Source organism: Anser anser (assembly GCF_964211835.1).
Source record: "Anser anser genome assembly, chromosome: 7".
NCBI lineage: Eukaryota > Metazoa > Chordata > Aves > Anseriformes > Anatidae > Anser > Anser anser.
In genome coordinates, this window is record NC_139727.1 from 7431274 (window position 1) to 7458502 (window position 27229).

Here is a 27229-nt window from a genome sequence, read left to right on the forward strand (position 1 = left end):
ATCAATGCGTGGACAAAGTAATACATATCTAAAATGCATAAAGAAGATCACTCCGTTTATTTATTTATTTATTTTTTTACTTTTCGCTTTGCACAGAAATGTTTGCTAATTTACTGGTAGTTATATTGTGCTATCTTTTCTCCTTAAAACAGACATGGGCTAACTACCATCTGTTGTTATAAAATTTACTATTCACACAGGATGCTATAAAAACAACCAGTAGACCTGACTGAAAAATAATTTTTAAAAATGGGCTCCATTTACTATTTGGCTTTAGGAGGAGGGGAGACCTTTTTAATCGTATTTCTTTTCAGGTATTTTTGGAGGACATCAACTCTCTCAATAAGATGGTTTTGATTTTTATAGTATTAGATTGAATGTACACGAAGGGAGGCAGCAGTGAAATAAATCTAACTAAATGAGGCTACAAAGTGGTTTCATACCTAAACTCAAAAGCATTATGTGTGCTTTTTGCTCAAGTCATGATATTTTCACTGCACATAAAATATTTTTCTATCCATATCAACGCACATCCAGAAACACCTGGATTTCAGTGCCATTCAGCTTGAGAATGCTGAGCATGGTTTTTGTCTAGATCCTCATTTGGAGCAAATTACTGTAGCTTTATCAGCTTCAGTAAAGCAATAGCCAACTGAAAAGTGAACCTTCACTCTCTTACCTCATGAACAGCGTAGGATATACTATTTTTTCCTTTATATTCCTCCCCCTCCCCTTTTTGGATAGTCTTTTGCTTGAAATGATTATGAATTGCAACAAGGGTAAACAGTACAAAAGCACTTTTACATGAAGGTAGTTGCGTGTTTAAGACCATGTATACTGGGACTAAGTTGGGTGAGGTACTACATACAAATCATTGAAAGGTTTCTGACTTCTTCCAAATCTCTTTCAGTCTAAAAGCATTTCAATATGCCCTTATACGTGCTGCAGGGAATAAATAATTACCACATGCTAAGCTGCAGCTAAATTTCAAAGCCTTGGAATGGGACCTCTGAGAGCCCATGAAAAGGCGTAGCTAGCCAGAGGATTTTGTCCCCTTCTAGAAAATAGCATGAGAAGAGTCCACGTTTATAAAACTGAACATGTTCTTTGTTGAAGATACTGACTGCATCTATTTTCTTAACCCTTTGCACAGGTTTTGGTTTCTTGGCAGACTCTTCAGACTCCTTTTCTTTGCAAGTTGTGTTCCTCCTTCCTGCTACATGTAGCATGTTACTACCTTTCTCTTGCTTTTTACATTTTATCCCACCAACTTTGTAAGGGACGGCCATCTCTTATTCCTTCATAGAATATATGAATAAATGGATGAATAAATAAAACATCTTCTGCAGAGCTGGGTACAGCAAAGCTCAGCTTTGCAGAAGTAGATGAACATCTCGAAAGAATCCTTGAGCCAAGGACAAGGAAAGAAAACTAGTGTTTAAAATAGCAAAACAATGCAAGCCAGTAGGATTTTTGCAAGCTAGTTCTAAAGAAAAGTGAAAGATAAATAGGGTCAGTCAGTCACAGGTTAAAGCAAACAGGAAATTTTTACATGAGATCCAGTACAGTTGTCTGGAGTAGAAAGGTGAGAAAGTGTTTTGCAAAAATGTGGAAAAAACAGGATGAGAACAAGCAATAACCACTAACTGTGGGAGTCCTACAGTGGCAAAGAAGGAATAGGTAAACAATGACATGTGGTCTTGAAGCGATAAGAAGCTGGAAGGGAGATGCAGAGATACTCTGTGCTGGTGCAGCCTCACCTTGAGTACTGTGTGCAGTTCTGGGCACCACAGTACAAGAAGGACATGAAACTGTTGGAGAGTGTCCAGAGGAGGGTGACGAAGATGGTGAAGGGCCTAGAGGGGAAGACACATGAGGAGCGGCTGAGGGCACTGGGCCTGTTCAGCCTGGAGAAGAGGAGGCTGAGGGGGGACCTCATCGCAGTCTACAACTTCCTCGAGAGGGGGAGTGGAGAGGCAGGGGACCTACTCTCTGTTATCACCAGTGACAGGACCCGCGGGAACGGTGTGAAGCTGAGGCAGGGGAAGTTTAGGCTGGACATCAGGAAGAGGTTCTTCACCGAGAGGGTGGTTGCACACTGGAACAGGCTCCCCAGTGAAGCAGTCACTGCACCAAGCCTGTCTGAATTTAAGAAGCAATTGGACCGTGCACTTAGGCACATGGTCTAAACTTCTGGGCAGACCTGTGCGGTGCCAGGAGTTGGACTTGATGATCCTTATGGGTCCCTATCAACTCGGGATATTCTATGATTCTATTCTATGATTCTATATTTCAAGATGAGTTTTGAAAACCAGGGAGATAATTCTGAATGTGTTTTAGGATACGAGCGAACTGTGGATAAACTGTCGATACCTTGAAGCACATTAGCTATTCAAGAGTAAATTTCCGTGTGAATGTTCTCCCAGCATATTTATCACCCCTGCCCTCAGAGGGAGAGCTGGGAAGCTCAGACGAGCTCAAGAAGCCTTTGGGTTAGAAGAGCAGGAGCAGTGCAGGTTTCCTGTGGGGCTGGGGGTTGTTGGGGAGGATGGGAACTTGCACATTCCCCATGTTACCTGTCTGCTCTCTGCCTTGCTCAGCTCCTTGTTACTAGTCTTGTCTGGTTCAGGAGCAGTGCCTTCATACAGAGTACAGACTGTGTAAGGAAAAAAAAAATCGTGTCTCATCTGGGATCAAAAGCACACACATTTTTGCTGAGGCTCCTCTCTGTGTGTCCCTCAGATGCTATAACAAAGTCAGCAATCTAAGTCCTTAACCATTGCAGACTGCAATTTAAATGAGATTCAACTGTACCTGATGTTTTTTTTTTCTTTCAGTTTTTCTTACACCCTCACCCCTCTGCAGGGATATGTTCAAACAAAGAAAGCACAAGAGCAAAGATTAAACTGAACTTAAATCAGACACCTCCTGCACTCAGATAGCTGTGTCCTTTGTTCACAATTCGCTTATAACCCTCCCCCTACACTAAGCTGTATTTTTCATTCTCAGCAAATCACAGGAGCAGATGCTCCTCTTGACATGTGGAGACAAGTCACAGATTTGGAGGCTTTCTCAATTTGTGTTGGCTAATGTAACAGTTATTACAGCTACATTCTCAATATTGGAGAAACATGCTTCCCTGACTTGCTTTGATTTCTTGTCAAAGTACCTTACAGAAAACACAACAAGTGGCTATTACTTGTTTTACTCTCTCTCCTGTTAAGTTTATTTTAAAAGTGGCATGAAATTAATTTTTCCACTTTGGGTTATTTCTTTTTTATTAGTTTTCAGTGTGAAATGGTTGAATCTGACTTCTTTCTCTAAAAATGAGAATCTGACAGTAGTGAACGTATTTCTGGGATAGAAAGCTGATGCACTGACACTTCTGGAGGCCAGTAGATATTATTAGTAGCACAGTGCAGGTACAGTTGCTGCACTGCACTGCAGCCTCAGCCATGGAAAAGGACCCCGTTGCACCCTATGTGTTGTGCAGACAAGAAACAACACTAGACAGTGGTAAGGCAACCTTCAGTAATAGGTTTGTTTTGACTCCATGTTTGGCCAGTTTGCAGTTCACCCAGACATGCTGAGCCAGTGCAAATCTGATGAGCAAATGGTGTTTTCAGCCTGGGTATTCTCTCGGGTATGGCAGTTCATGAAAACCTAAATGTGTGGCTTTAGATGAGCTTCTGGTAAAACTCCATGTTACCATGTTAGCTTCAGCTGAATCTCACTGATGATCATTGTGGCACAGAGCTTGTCATAGGTTAATTTATCCTTATGTTTGGCTTGAACATCTGCCTCTTACTCTGAGTACTAGTAAAGAAGCAAGAGCAGGAAAGAATCTCTTATGTGTATAGGGCAGGAGTGAACTGTTAGTGGTCTGAAAATCTATTCATACAGAGAGCAGAGAACTAATGTTTAGCACTGGTATTTACAGTGTCTCTCATTTTTCAGTGTTATGTGTGTGCTCATTCATAGTGTAACATATATATTACTGGTCTATTTCTAACGTATTTATCAGCTGGAATCAGGTAAATGCACAAATGTGTGCAGGTTGCTGTATAACACTGAGGGTATGAAAATGGGAGCAAGGCTTTCACTGGTGGGGCAGGTACCTCAGGTTCTTTCAAATTCACATAGAAGAGAGGGGCCTTCATTTTAAAAGGCCTCAGTCAAAGGACTTGATGTGGTTACTGCATGGCACTTAATTTTTCTTCCTTGGAACGATGAAGGGCTGAGATGACCTTGTAGTTTCAAGGAGTCTACAGCAGTGATTTCAGACCTGACACTTAGATCAATCACTAAATCATTCCCCTTAGCTGAACTGACTCATTGCCTATTTGCCCACCATGAAGAAAAGAAAAAGAAAAGAAAAAAAAAAACAAGGTCTTTTGATGCCCCTCTTGTATTTCAAAGCCACTCCTGTGTAAAGCCTGTCCTATTCAATATGCTCGCTAGGCGTATACCAGCCAACTTTTCTATTACAGAAGCTGCATGTAATTTAATAAATTATTCCAAAAGCAGCAGGATTAATTAACCTACATCTCCTCCACTCAATAAGCCAGCCCGTGACAGCTCTGACTACAATATCTGCAGGTCTCCCCCATAAAACCAGTGCCCCATTTCTTTTCCCAGGATGTTTACTACTCCCTCCCCCCTGCCATTTCCTGAATCCTCAGCTATACCCCTTTGGTCTCATATTCCTAAAATCACTCCCTATTGCAATGCCATGCATTTATCCTTTGCTCCCTGCAATTCTTACAACCCCTCCCAACCTCCCCTTGTCCTCCAGCTCCCAAAAGTTTCTGCTTTCTGCTGTGATGAGTCCAGAGTACATATATTTGTGCTGCTTTGCAAGCTGTTTTGATCAGTCAGTCCACACACACACGCGACTGCCCGGCTAGCCACTGCCAACAGAATGAATAAAGCCTCCTTTCTCCATGTCTTTTCCTCCGAGAAAGGATTAATACGGTCATTTTCTCTCCTCTACCAACTCCTGATTTTCATTAAACTTCTCAGAGAGGAAGATTTTTGAGACCTCTATCCTGAAGGCATTGTCAGATGTGGTTGAAATTGGCTGGCAGGTTCAAGATCATTAGGGTCAGGACTGACAGACAGGCTGGTAGCATGATTGCATTATTTTTTTCCTTAGAAACCATGCTAAAAAAGTGGGTTTGACATTGTAATTGATACAGGAGGTTGTGAGCAAAATAAGCTATACTGACAAAAGTACCTTTAATTTAATACTGATTTGTCTGCAGTAATATTTCTGCAGTACTGAATTTCCTTAAAGGATCATGCCCTCGGTACCAGTGAAAATGCACTCCTGGCCTAATTTTGATTAGCAGAAAAAAATGTCTGCCCAGCAGCAACAATCCACACTGCAGAAAACAAATAAGGGCAAGGACTCTTCACATACTTCTTGCTAGAAGAACAAGAAAAAGCTTATGCAATTTATGATCATTAATATACAATGATAAGTTTATAAATAGAGAAAAAAGAAACCATTTATGCTATTCATTTTTGTTAATATGTAATAATTAGTTTAGACTGCTGGCTCTGTGCTATTCAGTGGCTAGATTAATGAATCTGTTGTGGCTGTCACAGAATGTCTCTGGCTTTTCCATAGAAGATATCCTCCTGCTCCAGGAGCAGCCTTTAAAATAATAATAAACAAGGATAGGAGCCTCGCACAGTCTAAAGAGAAGGGTGTAGCTCTCATTTTGCAGCCAATATCTCCTTGTTACTTTTCCACAGCAGTGGGGAAACCTCAAAAACATCTGTTGCTCACAAAACTGCTGAGGTTTGCAGCAGATCTGGAGATCATCTAGTCCAACTCTCCTGCTCAAAGCAAGGGTCACCAAGAACAGATTGCTCAGTACCACATCCAGTTGGGTTTTGAATATCTCCAAGGATATAGGCTCTGGGAAACCTGTGTCAGTCCTTCCTGGGCTGTGGAGCCCAGAACTGGACACAGCACTCTAGAGGAGGCTTCACTAGTGCTGAGCAGAGGGGAATGACCCTGTTCCTCAACCTGCTGGCAGTCCTTCTCCTGAAATCACGCAGGATGCCACCCTTCTGGCAAGGCCACGTTGCTGGCTCACAGTCAGTTTTTTCACCAGGATCTCCAGGCCCTTTCTTGCCAAGCTGCTTTCCAGCTGGTCAGCCCCCAGCCTGTGGTGAAGGTTGTTGCATTTCCCTTTGTTGAACTCCATGAGGTTCTCACTGGCCCACTTCTTTGGCCTGCCAAGGATCCTTTGAACGGCAGTACACCCACGTGGTGTTCCTTCCCAAAAGTTCCCATTTAGTGAACATACATGCCCAAGGAACCAGCTGGAAATTTCACAACATGGTTACAGCAAACTTAGTCATGTTATTTCCAGTCCCATTCAGCACACAGAATGCTCAGTGTTCCTTGAAAATTTCCAGTTTCTATAGAACTCATCAGGAAATGCTGGATAGTTGGCATACAGACTTCTATGCTAAGCATACTCGGTGACACTCCTCTAGTCACATAATGGATGGTGCACTTAGAGTCTGCCCTAAAGTGGACATGGACAGGAACAGTGAAGAACACAGGTTCATCAGGCAGAAGAAAAGGATAATTCTCTATGGTTAAAGCCTTTAGCTGCAGAAATGCAGTTATCATGCAAGAAACTGTGTATACAGATCAGATATTTGCCCAGAGAAGTTGTGGATGCCCCGTCTCTGGGTGTGCTCAAGACTATGTTGTACAAGGCCCTGGGCAACCTGATCTAGTGGGCGGCATCCCTGCCCATGGCGGGGGGATGGAGCTAGATGATCTTTAAGGTCCCTTCCAACCCAAGCCATTCTCTGATTCTATGATCAAATGATTTACTGAGTAACTTTAATCCCAATCTGGCAACAGTTTACAGTTTCCCCTTGGAAGCTCTTTTCAACTCTGTATAACTCAGTTATTCTTTCATGAAGCATTCATAGCCTTTACCTGCTTCACATGGGTGTTGTGAGGCTTCATTAATTAATACTTGAAGATTCTAAAATAATATGTGCCATATAACTGCAATGTATTCCTTTTATTAATTCCACATAAACTATTTTGATCAGACTCTTCAGCTGCAGAGCCATCAGATCTCACAGCAGGCAACTATGGAGGTAATTTTTCCTTTACTGAATTGAGACCCTAGGTGTTAATGGTTGACTGTTAATAGGTTTATCCCGTTAAGTAGGGGGAGAAAGAGGGCTTTGCCTGATGTGACACCAACAAAGAAGGAAAATATCCAAAGCAAATTCAAAACTGTTGAATATAAGTGATCAACTTATGGCATGTGCTGGAATGAGATCCTAGGAATGGGAAAAGGTTTATAATAGTTCATACAGTCTGAAGGTTTGCAATGAATTTTGAGCTACACATTGCCTACTTTCAATTCACTATTTAAGAAAGAAACCTCTATAAGACCAAGCAATGAAATCTATCCTATTGCTAGTAGAGAAGTTTTGCAAAGTAAATGTTTATAAACCTTTCATGAAGTTAATGATGCTTATTAAAACATTAAAAGCAGTCATTCACAACGACTCCTATTTTTAAGAGCAGTTATATTATCACACTCTGCTCTGTGAATTAATGGGCAGCTTAGTTACTTATTTGGTTTACAGTAAATGTTGGCCAGATTATATAATTTGCCTCATGAAATATTTAGGGGTTTTTGAAGTTGTAATCATTTTTAAAGTCTGCAGTATCTACAATATCTGTGATAGTGTGAATTTAGCCCTTGAAATAATTCCTAACATTGATATCCCTTTCTATACTCCCAAGAACCTAGGTTTCCTTACAGAATTACATTTATATTACCTTTTTTCCCTGCTGAAATATTTCCACTTCTAGGTTTGTGAAACTTGCCATTTTATGGCCAATAACATAGGGGTTCAGGGTTGGAAGTAGGGACATGCCATTCATAACTTCAGGGAATGTGCAGCCAGACACATATATGCTTACACAAACCTGATTTGGGCTAGGACAACGAGCTATTATATGACTGGAATTACCATCTGAGTAGAAGAAGTATTAGACTTTTAAACTCCACATTGGTATGGCTGTGGAAAATGCTAACAGTTAACACTAAATGCTAACAGTTTCTGGTTACTTTGAAAAAGCATCCCCAATTAAAAACCTCTAGAAAGAAATATTGTGTATGTAGTATGACTACAATTTCACAAAAAACATAAGCTTACTGATATCACTAGGCCTTACATATGGGCCTCAATTTAAACATATGTTGTTTACTGTATAAGAAGAGACTGCTGAATCAGAGATGTAAAAAGTGAACAGATATTTTTCTTTTTAAAAAAGTACTAAAAAAACCTGCTAGTAAACACTTCTGGCAGTGTTTCTTTGTCTCTGATTTTGTTTTCAGTTTGGGGTGGTTTTGAGTGGGGTGGTTCTTGTTCTATACAACACAGAGAACATCAGTCCATCCTCTTTCAAAAAAAATATCTTTATACATATATAGATAACAAAAACATGGTTGCAGGCCAAAAATTGTCAAGGGACTCTAGGGCAGAGGTATCAGCTGTAGCTATTTCTACTAGTAGTAAATAATTAAATGGACTTAAAACTACTAAAGTAGTTTAAAATAGCTAATGGCATAGGCAGATAAAACCTTCAGTGCCACCTTTTCCATCTTCTGAAAGGTCTAGTGTGACCAGATTTTTAACAAAATCATTTTAACATGAGAAGCACAAGAGAGCACAAGTGCTTTGAAGAATATTTAGGCAAGATTCAAACTGGCGGAGGAAGTTCAGAGCACTTATGGAAACTAATTGTCCCTGAGCAATTAGTGGCTATTTTTGAGAACTTGTGGAAGACTGGTAAAGAATGAACATAAAATCTGCATTTCAAAAATGCAATTTCAAAAAAGAAGTGGAAAAAATGAAGATCTGAGTAATTAGAGACATACACACACAGTCCCCAGAAATATTCTCGCATTTATCTATTTATAAAGAGCTTCCTTCATGGAAGACAATAATGAGATTAAGGCATAGATAAATATGTTCATGGAAAAGAAATTGTATCAAATCAATCCATTTTCCTTCTTTGTCAGATTGTGGTAAGTGATTCAGAGGAAAATGATAGATGGGATACGTCTTTCACGAAGTATTTGATTTTCTGGTATTGCTGTCTCAAAGTGCATTGAAAACGATGACTAATGGGAATGCAGAATTCTCAAATACTAGGGAATTTCAAATGGATCTCTGCAGTGATCCATTTCTTTTAGATGGATTTGTTCTACACTCAGCTTTTTATTATTTTCAGTAGTATTTTGGACAATGAAATACAGAGTATAGTTGCATCTTTTGTGGATGACACCAAAACACAAGGGTTTGGCTGCAAGCACTTTTGAAGGCAGAACTGTAATTCAAACTCATCTTTATGAATTGGAGAACTGGCTGGGTATTGACAAAAGTAAAATCAATACATGCAGCCAAAAACAGAGCAGTTACAAAGTTCAGAATATATTATAGGAGTTATAATGGATCATAGTCTAAGTTATGAGCAAGGAGTGTGATGTTGCAAGAAAAAACAGCTCTTATTTGGGGGTATACTAGTAGAAATGTAGCAATTGCTTTGTTAAGCACGGCTGAGACTTCAGCTGGTACATAATTCTGGACATCACCGTGTGCAAAAGATGTACACATTTGGAAAAACCAGTAAGGGAAGCAGCTACAATGGTAAGAGGTTTAGGAAGCATGAGTGAAGTTTGAGTAAACACTGCTTAATTATCACAGAGAATAGAAGACTTACAGGAAATAAAGATCTTTCTAATGTTACCCAGATATTAAGGTGAGAATAATTATGCTCAATGTCTAATGAATGATAGCAGAAATAAATTGGCTTGACTTCTGAATACTGGGTATTCATAAATTGCAACAGATTATGTAGCAACATTGTGGTAAACTCCTTAACCAGCACTTTTAAGAACAGTTTAAACATGTTAGGGATGATTTAAGTATTCTTGATTCTTCCTTCGTGCAGGGAGTTTGACTAAGTGCTCTCTTGAGATCCCTTCTAGTCTTATGTTTCTGTGATTTTAATTTACATGGAACTCTCTAAAAAATCTGGGTCAATCTATTCGTTTTTTATACATCAAATGAAAATGTTAGATACATGAATAACTCCATATGTTAGGATATATTATTTTTTTTTTAAGCCGTCTTGGGTGCTGGGAAATGCGAAGTTAGTTCATCCTATTTGCTTAATATAAATTGTTGTCAGTTGCCAGGTCTCTCTCATTTGCAAGAAATTGTTTTATCTAATGCTGACTTGAGAATTTGAGTTTTCTTGTTCTAGGTTCTCTAGATCATTTTTGTTTCAAATAAGAATGTAAAACAGTGATTATTTTCACATTTGTCACGAAAACAAAATTCTAATTCCTCATTATGCCTTGTATACTTCAGAGTGGAAGTTTCCTGAATTCTTACAGGAGGCTAACTTGATCTGGTTTTCGTGGTTTCCTGTAGATGGAAAGTTTGAAAAAGTTATCGAAGCTGCCTAAAACCCACCACTTTTCTTGTTAGTTTTTTTTGTTTTGTTTTGTTTTGTGTCCTGTTGTCCACCCCAGTAGGACTCTTAGATCCATGGTATTTTAGAAAAGTACTGACACTGGAATTTCTGCTGTTTGTACAAAACAACAGTTTCTTGGGAACATTAAATTTGTCTTTAGACACAGATGAGAAATCACATACATAGTTTGCAATTGTCCAGTTTGGGATAGCTTTATTGGAAACCTCATACGCAAATGAATCTGTGCATTGGCCCATGCATTTTTTCAAAATTGCCAGCAGGACTGTACAGGTTGATATTTGCATTCAGACTTTCTGCTGGTAGAAACAGTGTGGATTTCACAAGAGGAAAGATGATTTATACTTACCAGGGCCTCAAAAACTTACGATAATGTTGCTTGTTTTTGTGGGTATATAAATCAAAGGAGGAAAAACTGAATTTAAATCTTTAAAAGCACACAGTGAAATGGTTCAATCTGTATGTATCCTTAGGCTTCATTTTAAAAATTACTAGTTGGGCTGATTAAAACATGTTAAAAAGCAGCCACTGTGGGGCTTTTTCAAGTCTGTGTACTTATTAAAACCAGAGAGCATGCGAAACAATGATATAGTTCCTTAACCAACAGTTTATCTTCCATGAAGGAAAATACCATTATATCAGTCCTGATGAAACCTAATTGCTAGTTGACTGTGATCACATTAACTGCTTTGTGCTCCAAAAGTTACACTTTAAAAGTGAATTCCTGGATGCATTAGTAAGCTTAACTTATATCAGAGTCTTGTTGAAGAGGAGTATTTTGTGACTTGTGTTGATCAAACATCATTTTGATCGCTTATACTTAGTATTAGACTTGATTAAATTATACAGAAGTAATCTTCCTGACAACAGCCTTTTTTTTTTTCTTTTTTTTTTTCTGGCTCACACACTCACAAAAAGAAATCCCTGGATCCCAACTGTGCCTGTAATGAAGGTGAATTGTGTTTAATGACTTAAAGAGTGCCATTTTGTGCTTAACAGTTTACGTATTGCAAATTACCCTGTAAATACTCTATTTCTAGATCAAATTAATTGTATAACAAGTTGTGTTGTGAGGCAGTGAATTTTCCTTGCTATTTTAGCTCCCAGAGTCTGGCAGCTTTAAATGGTTTTCTTAAAATCCTTCTCATAAGCTTTATGTTACTACCATATGAGTACTTAAACACAGATATGGAATTCATTATGGATGTGGATGTTGCCACTTGATGTTTAAAACAATAAGCAGTTATGACATTTAGTGGGCTTTGACTTGCTTGCCTTTGTTAATAAATCAGTGCACTGGAAATTGCATGACTTCACCTTTTATGCCCGTAATTCATTAAATTAAAGATAGCTGGCCAAGTCAAGCTCACCTGTAATTACTGTGGGCTTACATGGAGTTATCCCTGATTATACTTTGCCTAAATGCAGCTTACTCCTCAAGTGCTGGATCTAAAACATGTCAACTGCATCAGAGTCCAACATCAGTCAACTTTGAAATGAATATTCAGACATGGGAACAGAGAAACCCAAGAAATGTGAAAGGAAGCAGCAGGAAAGGGGAAGTGAGTGGCAAGACGGAAGTTTTGCTTTCTGAGCCCTTGTCCTTTGGTCCATCTATCTACCTGCTCCTTCTGTAATGTACTTGTGCATTATATTTTTTCTCATGATTCCATTGCTTCATTTAAAAACAAATTTAATGAAGATTGTGACTAGATAAGCATGAGAGGTCAAAACACAAAGAATCTTTGGGTTTGAAAGTATCGCATAAGCACCTTTATTTACCATTAACTTTGAAACTGTACCACCCTTAATTACAGAAGTTATTTCCTCTTTTTCCATTACCCAAGGGACATTTTCCTGAAAACTGTTACTGTCTGCTTCAGAAGAATGAGGACTAAAGGTACGGATGAAAACATTGTTGTGGTACTTAACTGATATTTAAGGAAAAGCTCCAGGCCGCTGATTTTGGATCGATATAACACCATCTAGCTCAGTAGTGACTAAAGCCAGTCTTAATGTTCAGCAACAGGGAGGTGAACCAGATTGATAAAGGACATGAAAATATTCCCATAAACCTCTGCCATCTCCTACCTTACTAGCAATTGTTGTGTTCAGCTGGGCTCTTTCTGGCAGCCTCCTATTTATCAAGGGCTGTGTCAAACACAAATCTTAAAGAGTCTGGCTTGAACTGCAGCGTACTAGTCTGCAGGTATATAATGCAATGCTGAGGTGAACTTCTGATCCCATGAGACTGAAGCTTCCAATAACATCTACACCAAACGAACTTGGAACAGGAACATGCTGATTGATATATTGGCAATAGTCTCATATCAGAACCCAGCTTTACCAGGACAATAAATGAACTATGGGCTCAATAGATAGATTTAAGTGATACAGCAATGATCAAAGGCAGAAGAGGAACAGCTTTTTTTGAATACGTTATGTGTGAACCTGATAGTTGATCTAAGAGACTTCTGAAAGTAAATGATCTTACAGGGTGTACATGAAGTCACGTCAATTTAGCTTGATTATGCAATATTTTTAACTGTATTTTGGTAATGGAGATCCTTAGCAGTGATTTGACATTTCCTTATCGTGGTCTGAAATAAAAGCTGAGGTGAAAATTAAAAAAAAACATTAAATTGGCTGTCACAGAAGTATCAAAAATACTGAAGGCCACTTTACCACTGTAGTCATGTGTATACACAGTAGATTGCACTGATTTACCTAAATTGGCTTTTAATTGTGTTTTCTGTTTGTAAAATATGAGTGACACCACAGTAACATTTGGCCTATTTGAAACTTTGCTTTCAATATTCAGATGGTCACATGGACTTCTTTGCTTACCACCTTCTGCTTTAATCTGTGAAAACAGTGCCTGTGAACTGAGTCATCAAGAAAAAGGAATGAAAAAATTAGTGTATACACATCACAAAATAAAATATATCACACTTTTACATTTCTATGCTTTACCAATTCTTGTCCCACGTTTGCATCTGCAGAATCTGGCTCATTCCCTCTCATACCAGGGACATGTTGTAAAACTAAAATCCTTTTTGTCAGTGGGATCTGGATACCAGTGTAATAAGCAAGACAGAACATCTCAGAATAAAATTAATAAATCTGGCCTCAGAGCAGGGCTACGTTATGGTAAGGCATGAACCAGATACTGAGTAATATAGACAAGAAAAAAAAAAAAAAAGATGATTGTGTAACTTCTTGTTAAGCAAACATTTTCTTTTATGCAGGGAAAGGTACAGGGGTCCAGGAGAAAGGAAAAAAAAAAATGTGATCATGTAATTAAAGACTGTATCAAAATATATATCCACAAGAAAGCCAAAACAAAAAAGTTGCATAAGCAGATTTAATTCTAGAATTTGATAACTTTAAAGTACTTGGTTTTACAGTCTTCAGCATGCCTTTCTAATATATGCTTTTCAGCCTCTGTGCTCATTTCACTGTTTTTACTGCTACCTAAAACTGATCCCATCCCTTCACAAAAATAAGTATCCTCATCAAATACAAAATGGATATTTACGTTGTATAAGTAAGAACCACCAACAGAATACAAACAAGAAAGGGTTATGGCTGTAGGGCTGTAGGGCTGAGCTACAGCTGTATCGAGGTAAAACAGATTGGCTTAATTGCAAGAGCTTTGCATGATGAGGTTCTGATGGGAGAATATCTTATTGCTTAGCCAGATGTTGTGAGTTTACCCTGACTGTGAGAGTGATGACACAGCTTACTTGCTCTTCAGAGCCATGTAGTATTAGGCAGGGAGTTGGAGTACTTTAGTCATCACAACTTTGAAGGTAGGGTATAAACCTGAAAAGATATTTTAACACAAATGGCAAACTTTGTTAAAATATATAGTTTTAATTGTAAACCACTCTGCTGTAGAAGGTGGAGGGCTGCAAAGGCTGTAAGTAATGTGATTTCTATGTATCTCAATGAACTGTTTGTGTCAATTGTTATTTTATTTGGTGCTTTTCTAGTAGGGTTGATGATGTATTTGGTTGTGATAGTTTTTGTAGAATGTTTTGCGTTGTTACATGTGTTTTGTTGTTTTTTGTTTTTTTTTTAAGCTTGAAAGAAATTTGGCTGATGCAGATCTGGCTGAAAAAGTAAACTAGAAGGTGGCAGCAAGTCAAAGTCTTCTTATTTCTTCTCTTAAGCTGTTGCTTAACCTTGATGCACTCTGTTGAACAGGCTTTGTTTGCCATCTCTGAGGTGGCTGTATCTCAGTGGAAACAGATGTGAACCCTTTCTGTGAGAGGTAGAGGTTTCTTGCTTGATTTTTTTATTGAATGTGTTCTTGTACTCAATTGAGAGGTTTGCTGACATCAGGAGAAGCACCACGTGCTGTATCAACGTAGGCTGTGTGAAGTAAGTTAGTAGTGCTATCTGTGGACAAAAAATATGTTGTTGACCATAAATCTACTTAGAACTGGCTAAACTTGTAGTGCTTAATTAAATTTTCTCTTCCTATTATCTGTGACTTGATAGCTTTCATAACAATGTTAGAAGTTGAAATATAGGGGCAAATGCTTTTTCCTATCTGTACTGTTGAATCATACTAATGCTCATATGGAGCTTGTCTTCAGTTACGTCTTCAGGATATGTTTGTAAGAGCAGGCACCAGGAGTTGTACAGGTCTGTAGACGCCAAGCTGTGTGATGGTGCAGAAGAGAGTCCAGAACTCATAGTATGAAGGATTTGTTACTGCTACTGCATCTTCAGCCTTACATTTGTTCTTATTTAGATGTAAAACTCTTTCCAAGAGTTAATAAAACATGGTTATAGCCCCAGCTGTGTGGACTTCAGCCTTATGCTCATGGAGCAGATCTGCTGCACCTGTGCAAATCAGTACTTGCATTAATTTGAAGTCTGCATGCACCAGTTCAAAGGGTTCAGTGTGGTGTAGGATGTGCAACTGTGATTTACAGAGACTTCAGCATTGCATGCAAGAGTAAAATTGATCTTACCTGCCTTTAGGGTTTCAATAATATCGCTGCATCTTTAATGCCTCATAATGAACATTTTTTTCTCTAAACTCATGAAGCTAGAGTGTTCACCAGTTGATGTTCTTACAGGTGGGGAAGTTTGTGGAACACCTAACTTGTGATTTAAAGCCATTTATTTAGAGAATAGATCTCTGTATTCTTCTGTGACACCTAGATACCTGTCAGTTGCCTTAGCACCCTCTGCTGTGTGCGTAGGCTTTGTCATATGGGTTAATAAGCCTATTTCTGAATCAACAAATACTCTCTGTGTCTGACAGCATTTATGTGCATAGTCAGGTCAGCGAACAGCTATATGCTCTGTGATTTGTGTAGAGACACAACAATCCAAACAGAACTGCCAGCCACTCTTAGTGCAAACACAGGCTACTGTACAGGGCTAAGATCAAGTACAAATACAAGAAAAACTGAAATATAAGATACTTCTCCCACAATGTGTTACTGAGAATAGCATTTCTGTTTGAATAAAGCTCTCAAAAAGGAATTTAATTGCACACAGCAAAGTCCATGTAAGAAACAATGTTTTCCTAGCACAAAGCTGCTGGGGGGCGGGGGGAAATACTGATTGGTGAGGCTCACTTGTGTGCGTGCAGTGGGGGTATTGTCTTTTTTTTTTTCTGTCTCCTTCATCCTCTGCACTGAAGTCTGGCAGCACACAATTATTTTAGTTTGACTTTAAGTCCTGAGGAGATGTATTTTTACTGGTGCTACTTGTCTAGGGGAAGGGAGTCTTCTGGCTGAGTGAGATCTGAAAAGCCAGATGTGCGTGATTTGGCTGAGATTTGGGAGCCTGACCACTGCCTAGGAACCTGATACTGGCTCATATGACATTGTCAAAATCTGCTCGGCTTTCATCTGAGGGTCTGTAGCATGCCCTATTGTTTCAGTGAACGAGGGCAGTGTTGGTGATCCATCAAGGTTTTCTGTGAGTTTATTACTGTTGGCTGATCCAAGTGTTCTTTACGAAAGAATTGTATTCCTTGTTAAGAGGAAAACAGTCAGCCATGCTACATCCTGTGCTCAGTGCGTGTGGCTTAACAGTTCCATAATACAGGTCTCTCTCTCTGTTCTGTAGCTGCACCTTGTCCTCTGCTCCTAACCCTGTGTGATAACAAAGTATTGTTTCAACCTTGAGCAAGGAAAAGGAGAAGCAGGGCTAGATGAGGCCACTTGGCTGTTGGTCTCTTTCAGGAGCTTGCAATTGTGGGCATTCATGTTGAGGTTAACTTACCCAAATTCCGGCAGAGCTTATTACTTTTAATTCCACACAACCCTACTGTCCAGTAACAGTGGGTAATGGAAAATCAGCTGCATCATCTGTGTGTCAGTACTAAATTTGTACTTCTGAACGTGCAGACTACTTCCAGGAGCAAGTGAAAAAACTTGCTTCCGGACTCGTCTGTATCCAAACTACCAGATCTTATGACTGTGTCCAGAACCCTCTGATCAGGAAAAAAAATGAGTCTTTCTTTTCTTGTCCTCCCTGAAGACATGGATTTTCTTCTGTGGAACTTGTAAAATAGAATGGAACTATAATCAACAGTGAGAGCTAGTTTTCTAATTATAGAACTTGGACCTATTTCAGAGGTTCATGAAAAAATAGTGGGTTTTGTATATTAAAAAAAAAAAAGTAGTTATTGGTGATGTTAGTAAATCTACACCAAAAACAAGCGTGATAGTTGGAGAAAAAGTCACCTCTTAAGTGATATAAAAACACATTAAGGCACTAGTAAATAGCTAGGTTTAGTAAACATCGGTACTTCATTAATCCAAGCTCTTTCACTCTTTGCTTCACTTACAATTTAAACCTTTCCCATTTTCACTGATTATGTAACGATTTATATTAGGTTTGCTTTATGTAATTGTATTCTGGAACTGTGAGGTTGCTGCCTCATTGCACCTTATGCTTATCATTTTTAAAGACGTTTCTATCTCTAGCACTGTCTACTAGGAAAGTCCCTGAGCAAGAATACAAAATAAGAGAAGGCAAACAGAAATAATTGGTGCACTTCTTTTTTTTTTCTTCTTTCTTCTGTGTATTTATGTTTTAGGAGCAAGGCTAACTGTCCCATCTTTCCTCCCACTCTGCTGCCTCTAAATTTCATATTCATATTCAATGTATCTCAAAAAAATAAAAATAAAAAATAGGGAATCCTTCTACATGGGACCTGCTTTTAATTTAAAATATATATATAATTTTAAGAAGTTCCTATTCATTTAGTTCAACAAAAATGACCCGCTCTTGCAGACAGTAGTCCTTAAGTACATGTAGCTTGCTCTAGATGTTACAGATTTCTCAGTTTTGAGATGTATTGTGTTTCTGCCTTCGAAGCTATTATTTTAATGTAAAAAAAAAAAGTGTTTCTCAGGCCGTTGTTCTCAATAGTGCAAAGAGGGGCAAACATCACCAATTTTGCAAAGCAAAAGACCTTGTGAACATAATGTTTAACAGTGAGTGGAATTTTCTCAGACCATTAGAAATTGATGCTTTTTTTTTCTGGCAAGTGTGCTAAATATGAGTTCAATACAAACTGGAATCAGGATCTGTTATGAGTAGCCCTAATTACTTACTCAGATAGCCTCTTCATTGCTCTCCTTGTTTTAAATGCACATTTCGGTCCTTTAAACTGTTCTGTGTTGCTCTTTCTTCACAGTTTCTCTGAACTGATGGTGGCTCACTGCATGAGCGACAGTACTGGGCCACTTTTCGTAAACCACAGGTGAAGCCTTGTTTGTTTGTTTCTTTGGTAAAGGCAGAGTGAAGTGATGAAGCTTTCTGTGAAAACCAAAAAGCCATAGTGTTTTTGTTGTCAGTCTGTGTATTGGCACAAGGCCCCACATGAGACAGGCTTCAGAATGCACTGGATTTGCAGGAGGTGGGGGGATAGAAGTGAAATAGTATATGGGCTGGTAAAATCTGAGGGGACAGGGCAAATGTGGAGAAATCAGCTATAGGGATGAAAACTGGATATGGCATTTTCCAAAGTAGAGAAAGGACTAGAATTGATCACTGTCCTTAGTTTCCTCAACAGCTAGGAGATCTGGAGAACTGCTTAAGAGTATAAACTGGGGAAATTGTTGTGCCTCACAATGACAGACACAAACTGCTAGTAAGCTCTAGCTGCAAATGGGCACGATTGGAGCTGTCATCAGATGTAAGAACTGCTAAAAGTTAGCAGCTGGGGCATTGTTGGGTGTTCTGGTAGAGTTCCCAGTATGCACCTACTTGTGTTGGCTTTGACTTGTGCTGATGTCATCTGCTGTGCTGGTCATAGTGTAGTTGCAAGGATCTTGTTCACCTTGGTTCGGTTGGTTTCTACATTCCTGAGCAGATGTAACTTTGTTCCTAGTTACTAATTACAACTCTGTTACTGGCAGGCACTGACTAACAAACAAAGCCTGGGTTTCATCTGAAACTAATGCCAGACATCAGTGTATAAATTGATGCAGAAGATGGTGTGGCGTTTTGTTTTAGTGGTAGTATTGTTTAGGGAAGACCTAGGTTATCATTTAGAAGCCCTGTGACAACAGTACGTATTTATATGAAGGCAGAATTGCAAGTCTGACCTCACGTTTTAAGAAGAGATTTTACAAAGACAATAGCCCTCCATGTAAAATATTCCTGGGTATAGTCTTGTGTCCAGAGCAGCCCATTCATCCTTAATTGCATATCTTGAAGCTTTCTGTGTTTATGTCAGGGACTGCAGAAGTCCAGCATGTGGGGAAAATCTACAGTAAAGATGTCATTTCCCAGACTTTAGCTTTGCACTTGACTAAATCCTGATCAAACGCCTGCTGACAGTGACTTAGAGTTCTCCAGGCACAGTCTGAAAGCATCTGTGGGAGAACAGCAGCGACCTCCCCCAGCAGGAGAGCGTAGGTCTTGCACAAAACTAGCTGGAGCTGCTCTGTGCATTTGGGCATGGCAGTCCATACCATGCCAAGCAGGGAGGAAGAATGAGGACTCATCCTGCCTTTTTGCTACCCCCCCTCTGGACTCTCTGCCCAAGGAGAACACCAACAGTAATCACTACAATTGCCAGATGTGACAGCACTGACTTCTGCTGTGGCATAAAAAATAGAGCTTCTTGCTTACCCGCCCAGCTCTGGCAGCCCATGCCCATGTACCTCTCCATGCTGAGTTCATGAGCTGCTCTGTGCCTGCAGGCTGACATGTGCCCACCACCATGGATGTGAGCAACTCTGTTGGTGAGAGGATTCAGTTTGGGAACACCAGCTACACTTGCTGAGTAAGCCTGAATGGCTTTCTTTCAGGACTTAACTACTGCAAATTGAAGAATTACAAGGAATTACATAACTCTTCACAAAAAAATACATATGTTGAAGATGCATTATGGCCCTAGCCTCTTTCCACTAATGGATCTGAATCCTTAATGAAAATACCACTCGAGAAGATGGATCAGAAGTGTAGGGTGCAGAGCCCAGCACAAAAGGGTCAGGAGGCCTACACAGCACCCTCTTGTTGGCCCAGTGGAAAGGGCAACCGCAACTGCAAGAGCAAAGTACGGGCAAATTCTGTGTCACTGGCAAACGCCCCCAGAGACCTGTTGTCATGGTGAAAGGCAGCATGTTAGAGGTGACTGAGTAAAATGTGCAAGGACAGTGTATTCAGACACATTGGGAGTTTGGTGAGGGAACTCGAAATCTAGATCTGAAGTGAGCGGTTGGCTACTGACTTCTCGAGTGGTCTGAATCCAAGCCCAGCAAGTCAGCAACAGCCTGAAGACAAAGATTTCAAATCCAGGCTGGAATCTTTTGATGTTATCTCATATTTCAGCTCCAGTTGTAGTGAGGAGTAGCAGAATTCAAGTGAAAGACCTTGGTTAGCTGCTTGTACAGCTGTGGAGGATCAGTCACTGGTTCAACCGTGGGTGCTGAGCTGAGGCTGAAACTGAACAGGGTAGGCTTCAAATAGGAATGGCAGCCTGTAAAGGGAGTGTTCTGTGCATACAGAGTGAAGAAGTTGCTGAGGGTGTGCTAGAGTAAGTCTGACCTTGTGGAGCATACACTTCCTTCAAGGAGTGCTCACCTCTTGAGCTGACCCGAATAAATGTTGCAACCAAAACCACTTCCTGGGATTTTGTCCTTCCTCTGGCTGCCTGTGACTTTTCCTTTAGGTCACTGTTCTGCCTCGTATAGATGATGGTGGCTTAGCTCCCGGGAGAATGAGCTGCTACTAGTCCTATGTAGTTATCATTTTATCATTGAACACAGCTGCTCTGAATTTTAATAGGTAAGTCTTCTGCATCTGCAAGTAACATATGGCTAGCACAGAGCTGCAGCTTCAAGAGCCTCTTCTGCTCACATCTCTATCAGGCAGCCGTGGAATGGAAACCTGCCACTTCAGCAAAGGCATTTACAGCAGGCAAGCTGTGGGAAGATAGTCTGTGTAAACACGCTGTAGTTAATGTCAGGTATCCTAACGTGTGCTAAACATAATCTTCTTGACTTTGTATTTGTGTACAGGAATCTCCTCTAGTGCTTTGCTGTTAATAGATGAAGTGCTTTCAGGGTGGTGCAGTTGCTAACACGTATATAGATCTCTAGTTAGTAGGAAAGGTCTTCAGTCAAGCAGGGAAGCTCGTCTAAGCCTGCAGCTTCCCCAGAAGGGAGGTGTCATAACTACAGGGTGTGTTTTAGCTGCAGAGATGGAGCTGCAGCAACTTCGCAATCCCAGAGGCAGCAGAAAACAATGCACCTGAAAATGTCATTTAAATGGCCTTACTGCTCAGTCCCTTACCCACTGTGGCTGCTGCCCACGTCCATATGTTCCCTGCCCTCCCTAGGGCCTTTTTGGAGTGTTTACCCTTTCCATCACATCTCCCTCCTATTGCATGAAAAACAGGTATTGATTTTTTTTTTTCCTCCTGCCTCAGAAAAGGAGATCACAAAATCCTGTGCTATTGAAAGCAGTACCTCAGATATTTGAGAAAAATTACTTATTGCCGTTAGCAGCACAGGCTCTGGCCCCAGTGATAACTTGTGAGATGGAGAAATGATGACTGCTGTTTGGGGGGAGGAGTGGGGATTATTCCTCTAAACTTTGACCAGTTCCAGTAAATGTTCCTTACACCTCTTATTACAAATTGCAAATGGGGGACTTGTCTAGGTAAGCAAAATCTGCATGGATGTACTCAGTGTAGGTAGAATAAGATAATACTCAGCTGACACTGCGTTGCGCTGGCATAAAGACATATGGTTATAGCTAGCGTATATCTCTCTCAGCTGTATGTGCTCTGAGGCATAAAGAGGATAAGTGACTTGTACAAGGCTATTCAGAGGATCAGTCATGGAGCAAAAATGCAGTGGCCTTAAAAGCTAATTAACAGTCAAGAGACAAAATCATTACTCTGAGTGCTCCATATTTTGTTTATTTTCATTCTAAATTAGAACGAAAAGTTGAATCTTTCAAAGACGTGGTGATATCTTTTCCAACCTACCTTTCCAGGTCAGCTTATACTATAGAATAACTTTAGCTTTTATAATGTCAGACTTATTTGACAGTCTTTTTGTCTCAATTCATGTAATTTCTGAACATGTTTGGAATGTTTGCAAAATTGTTTAATTACCGCTCCCACCTTGAACAAATGTTTACTGTCCCTGGGGGGAAAAGTTTCCGTTTCAGTTAAGGAACATTTCCATATAGGAACTCCTCCTGCTTTAGAATATTTCAGCCAGTCCAACTAACTTGAACAACTCCAAAATGGCTTTTTAAAATCCAGGTAAACAGGATTGCCACATGTTGGCAAGTGACTTGCTCAAGAAGCTGGCTTCTCCAAGTGTTATGTTTGTTATGGCTGCCTTTTAGCATGCTGTTGCAAGTACATGGTGGGGGTATGCTGCATCGTGGTGTAGGTGCATAAAGTCCTTGCAGTGTAGCAATGTGAAATGCATTGTTGCCCAGGTATGAATAGGATCTTCTTTGAGCTAGAACTAAGTGACATGGCTTTATTGTTGTTGTTCTTTTGATTTTTATTTTATTTTTTTTTACTAACTGGATTATTTGGTATCATCTGTTTCTGTATGTTTTGTGTGCTTTGGTGAATAATAACTGAGCAGCAGTAGGAGTTGCATGTAGTAGTTCTGAGAGGCAAACTAATTTCTAGAGTATTGGAAAAATAAATCTACACCCTTTCAACTCTGAGCTGTACCATATTTAAATCAATGCCAACGTCTGGAATAGGAGAAGGAAAAGGCAAGCAGAAAAAAAAGTTATGTTTTCTTCTAGAACAGGTAGTAATCCAAATATAACTGTAGTGAGCAAAATGAGAACTAACTGCGGCCTTCTGGATTCTGTGCAAACATCTGTACCAGCCATAATGAGTACAAAATGAAATTGAAGCACAGGAAAGAATGATAAAATGTTACAGTCCTACTGATGTCTGTAATAATGGGATAGTTGATCCAAGAAAGGGTTCTTCGAGTGCAATGAGCACATACAGTTAATATCACTTGAACAATACAAGTGAGTATATCTTTCCCGAAGATGTGCTACATGGCATCTGTAGAGACTGCAGCGCATGCAGTTTGGGAAGGGGGAGCTGGAACTGATAATGAGGTGTGCCTTCCAAAGGGAAGGGCAGCAGGCAGCTGATGAGAGGAGGGTCGACTTCCATGTATTGCTTTCCTCCCACGGGGAAAAATGCACTGCACCTCTTCAGTAGATGTAGATATCTGCAGTCACTCCACCCTGTATTGCTCACTCTACCAGTACTAATGAGCTCCAGAAGGCATTTTGCTGTCTGAGGAGATGTGCCTTTACTGCTGTTCCTGGGCGTGCATTTTTATACTCCCTCCATGAAGCAAGCAAATGCAATCCTGGCCTGTGTGGCTTCTGAAAAATTCTTAGGAGTAGTGTACTGGTGTAAACAGTAGCTTCTTTACTAAAAACCTTTCTAGTCCAGGGCTTTTTCCTCTGCATTTGCAAGTGTCTGTGTTTTGTTTTTTCCCTCCAGTTAAATGCTGCTTCATCCTCTGCCTGTAAGCTGAGTGAGGTTCTTTACTGGAATAAGCTGTGTCCTTAAACAGGATGAAACTAGACTCAGAGCTGGCATAAATCACCACTGCACACTGCTTCAGTGCAGCTATGCTGATTTGCTGTTGCTGAGTTTCTGCCCTGTCTCCTCAGGACTCAAGCAGCTCTGAGCTCATCGGTTAGGAGTGGCCAGTTTTCAAGAATACAAAAAGCTACTGTAGTTCACACACACAAAATTGTCAGGGTGGAAAAGAGAGATCTTACAGTCACTTCCCCCCTCCCGCCCCCCTATTTCTTTCCTCCCTTCTTTCACGGAGAGACAGAAAACCTCTGTTTTGGTGCTGCTACCATTCAAGAGCTCAGATGAATACAATACTTTGTCAAAAGTCATATTTGTGTCCGTGTCATTTGCAGGCATTATGGCTAGATAATACGATAACAGTCAAACTGGACAACAGCAGTTACTAACCAGTCCCACTGATCACACTTTCCATTTGAAATAATGACAGCTGCTTAGCACAAACTACTTGCATTTAAAAAAAAAAAAAAAGGGGGAAAGAGAAAAAGGTGGAGGGGGGAAGCCTCAACTTTCCTTGGATGGAGAACAGAAAGAGTTGCTTTCTGCTGTGGTTGTGAAATGCCAGGATCTATCTACAGGACCTGTGCTGTTTACAGCCTGGGGAATGTGCAGGGTTACAAGACATGGGAACAGTCTCCCCAGTACCAGCACCGGGCTAACTGATTGAGTCCGAAATGGCGGAGAGCTCCTGACCTAAGCACGCCTGCTAAACAGAGAAGAGAGGACTGCATGCATACAGGGGATGCATCTCTACTGTGGCTCTGTTCATTGACTAAAACTACAGTCCTGTTTCCCAAAAGGTTAGTCTTAGGTCCATGCTTGTCTTCTCAGATAGCTTCATGTTACAGAGCTCCCCCTTCCTGCCCTCCCTGGGGTCATGTTCCTGGCTGTTACTTTTCTCCCCTTCCTGGCTGCCTCTTGTCTCCCTCTAAAATCACTCCTGTGGGCACCAATACAACTGTAGAAATTCCGGATGGGAAGTTAGTCACTTATAAGGGCTTTCCAAACAGGCCTTACTGCGGCATCTACAGTCTTATGTCAGGGTCTCCTTATTTCTAACCCTCTCACTCATTAAAGGGACTCTTATTTTTCCCTCCTGCTTAGAAAGCAAGAGGAGTACGAGCTCACCTACCAGCTTTAATGAGCTCTACAGGTGGAAGTACTGTGAGGGCAGCTGTCACTGCTGGAAGCCTTGCTCTGGAGCACCTCTGTGGTGGTCAAGGCCATGTTTGGCCATACTCCCACTGGGACAAAGGCAGGCTATCAAGAATGTCAGACTCATCAGGATGCGGTGTGGTGTTTTAACCAGGCTGACCCAGTGATGAGTGCCAGCAACATGTGCCTGACCTAACGCCGAGCGCACCACTGTGCTTGCCCCTTGGCTGGCCGCTGCTGTGCCGGCGATCAGCACAAGTGGTGGAGGGAGGGAGGACATCTGGCAGAAAGCTGACCAGGGCTTTGTTTGTTCATGTGGCAGGGTAAGCTGTCCTGCCAGTTCCGCGCTCTGAGCAGGTTCACCGTGGGGTTAGAGAAGTGCGAGGCTTGGCTCAAGGGGAAGCAGCAGAAGTGCGTGCCAAGGGTGGGGAGCAGGGAGAGGCACGTCATGAGCCTGCCTTAATTGCACACCAGCACCCCGTGCTCCAGGTCATGGCAGCGGTTGTGGTGGTCCCTGGGTCAGGGCAGGCAGTGTCAGCGTCCCCAGGGGCACCCACCCAGCTGCAGCGCCGGGACTGCTGGCAGTCCGTACACACACGAGCCTGCAGCGTGGCCCCAGATCCTGCGGCTGCTTATTAACAATACTTAGTGCTAAAGAGGAATTTTTTATGTCAATAGGAAAGCGTTCGCTCTGTGTATCGCGGGGTTTAAAGGAGCCCAGCCAGCAGGGAATTGCTGTTTCCTCAGGTGTCAGAGGGCTGCTAGCAGAGGTGCAGCCGTGCCTGCCCCAGTGTGCAGCCACAGCACTCACTGCAGCCAGCGCCTGCACCCAAGGCAAGCAGGCTCACAAGTCAGTCTCTGGCTCGCAATGTGTGGTGCCTTTGAAGTCGATCGCTTTGTAATTTCTGGCAAATGGAGGAAAGTGACCGGACAAAACAAGTCAGGGGAGGAATATATCTTTGCTTTCCACTAAGCCAGTTCTCCCTCATCATCTGCCAAGAGTAAACTTCAATTTATAATAGAAAAATAAATCTAGCTAGAGTTTACATACAGAGAATTGTTTTTAAAATGAATTTTAGTTGAAGGAAAACACTGCCTTATTGCAGTCATGTTTTCAAGCAGCAGAAATCAGATCTTTAGGGTAGAGGCAAAAAGTGAAAGACGGGCAAAGGGCAGAAAGGACTTACTCCACCACTGAAGTGCCCCTGCATCCCATCACCCAGGGATTAGGATGGATACCTAGTGAACTGCTGCAGGGTCTTTCAGATAATGCTATGTGAGTGGGTTAGGAGCACAAGCGTTTGAATTCAGCATTTTGTTGTATTTTGCTGCTACATACGCCGTTCATTAACCGGGGGAAGCTCATGCAGGTGGATGAAGCTAGAAGAACTCTAGGATTAATCTTTCCCTCCCCTTACACTAAGCCAGACCCGGAACAGGTACCAGTGCAGGCACCCCTGCACGCTCCATGTGTGGCGGCACTGCTGATGCTGGTGGGGCTGTGCTCTGCCTTCCTGCCCCAGATACAGGGGCTGTCAGTAGCCAGCTTGCAGCTGCAGTGATGACCACCCCTTCAGGTGGGCTCATGGGGGGAAAGTCTTCAGCACCTTCTGAAGGGAGTGATGCTTCAGGACTTGGTGCTTGCAGGCTGACTCTTGCTGTGAATTGGGAATATTCCATGTGGGAGAACACCAGAAAGACCTTTCCATTTGCAGTCTGGCAGAATTTAGGTATCTTCTACCACTGCTCTTTTTTTTTCTTTTTCCCTCTTCCTTCTCACATATGTAGAGTGAATTTATTCAGCAAAGTGATTTGTCCAAAACACCCCCATTTCTCCTCTTAACTTTCACCCAGATTGCACTGCAAAGAGAACTGAGGAAAATCAGCTGCACAAATGCTTGTGCTGGTGTGAGGCAGAGCGTAGGGGCAGAAATGAACAGCTAGGGACAGCAAATATATAACCTAGCTAGCTCTAAAAACACTTCTGATTGAATCAAACCCCATGTTCAAATGGGGCAGGGTTGGAAAATCGGCTGGAGATGGCCTAAATGTAATCTCAGCCAGTTCAGTTTTATGCTTTTGGCATAGCTAATGTGGATTGAGGTATATAAAGATTAACCCCTGTCATCTTTTCTCCAGTTTGCTGCATCAGGCCCCCAGCTGTCCTGGTGCCCTCAAAACACCAGGTTTTCAGTTTGCCTGCTGTAGTTCAGTGAGCTGGTGTGACCACCCTAAAAGGGAGTCTTGCTGGTAGCAGTTGTTGGCTGTCACTTGCTTAGCGGGTTCCAGCAATGCAACTGTCCTTGTCAGAGCATGAGATGTGACTTGGTCTCCTATGAGCAAATGTGTTCCTCTGGAAATCAGATGAAATTTTTGGCTAGCGAGGAGGCTGATCAAAACAGCATGGGGTTACAGTC

General features: G+C 41.1%; 1 long non-coding RNA gene across 11 annotated transcripts in view; it reads left to right on the plus strand.

The window, feature by feature from the left end:
• The window catches only part of LOC310902288, a 455554-nt gene that overhangs the window by 352111 nt on the left and 76214 nt on the right, over window positions 1–27229 (plus strand). For 2 of the 11 annotated variants that reach the window (XR_014586615.1, XR_014586618.1), the window contains exons 3-4: window positions 12409–12461; window positions 14894–14947. The exons of 5 other annotated variants lie outside the window; for them this stretch is intronic. This is a non-coding gene — a long non-coding RNA (uncharacterized lncRNA). Of the gene's footprint in view, window positions 1–12408; window positions 12462–14225; window positions 14484–14893; window positions 14948–27229 lie in introns of those variants that run through there. 4 more of the 11 variants (XR_014586620.1, XR_014586623.1, XR_014586621.1 and 1 more) reach the window with 4 other exon arrangements.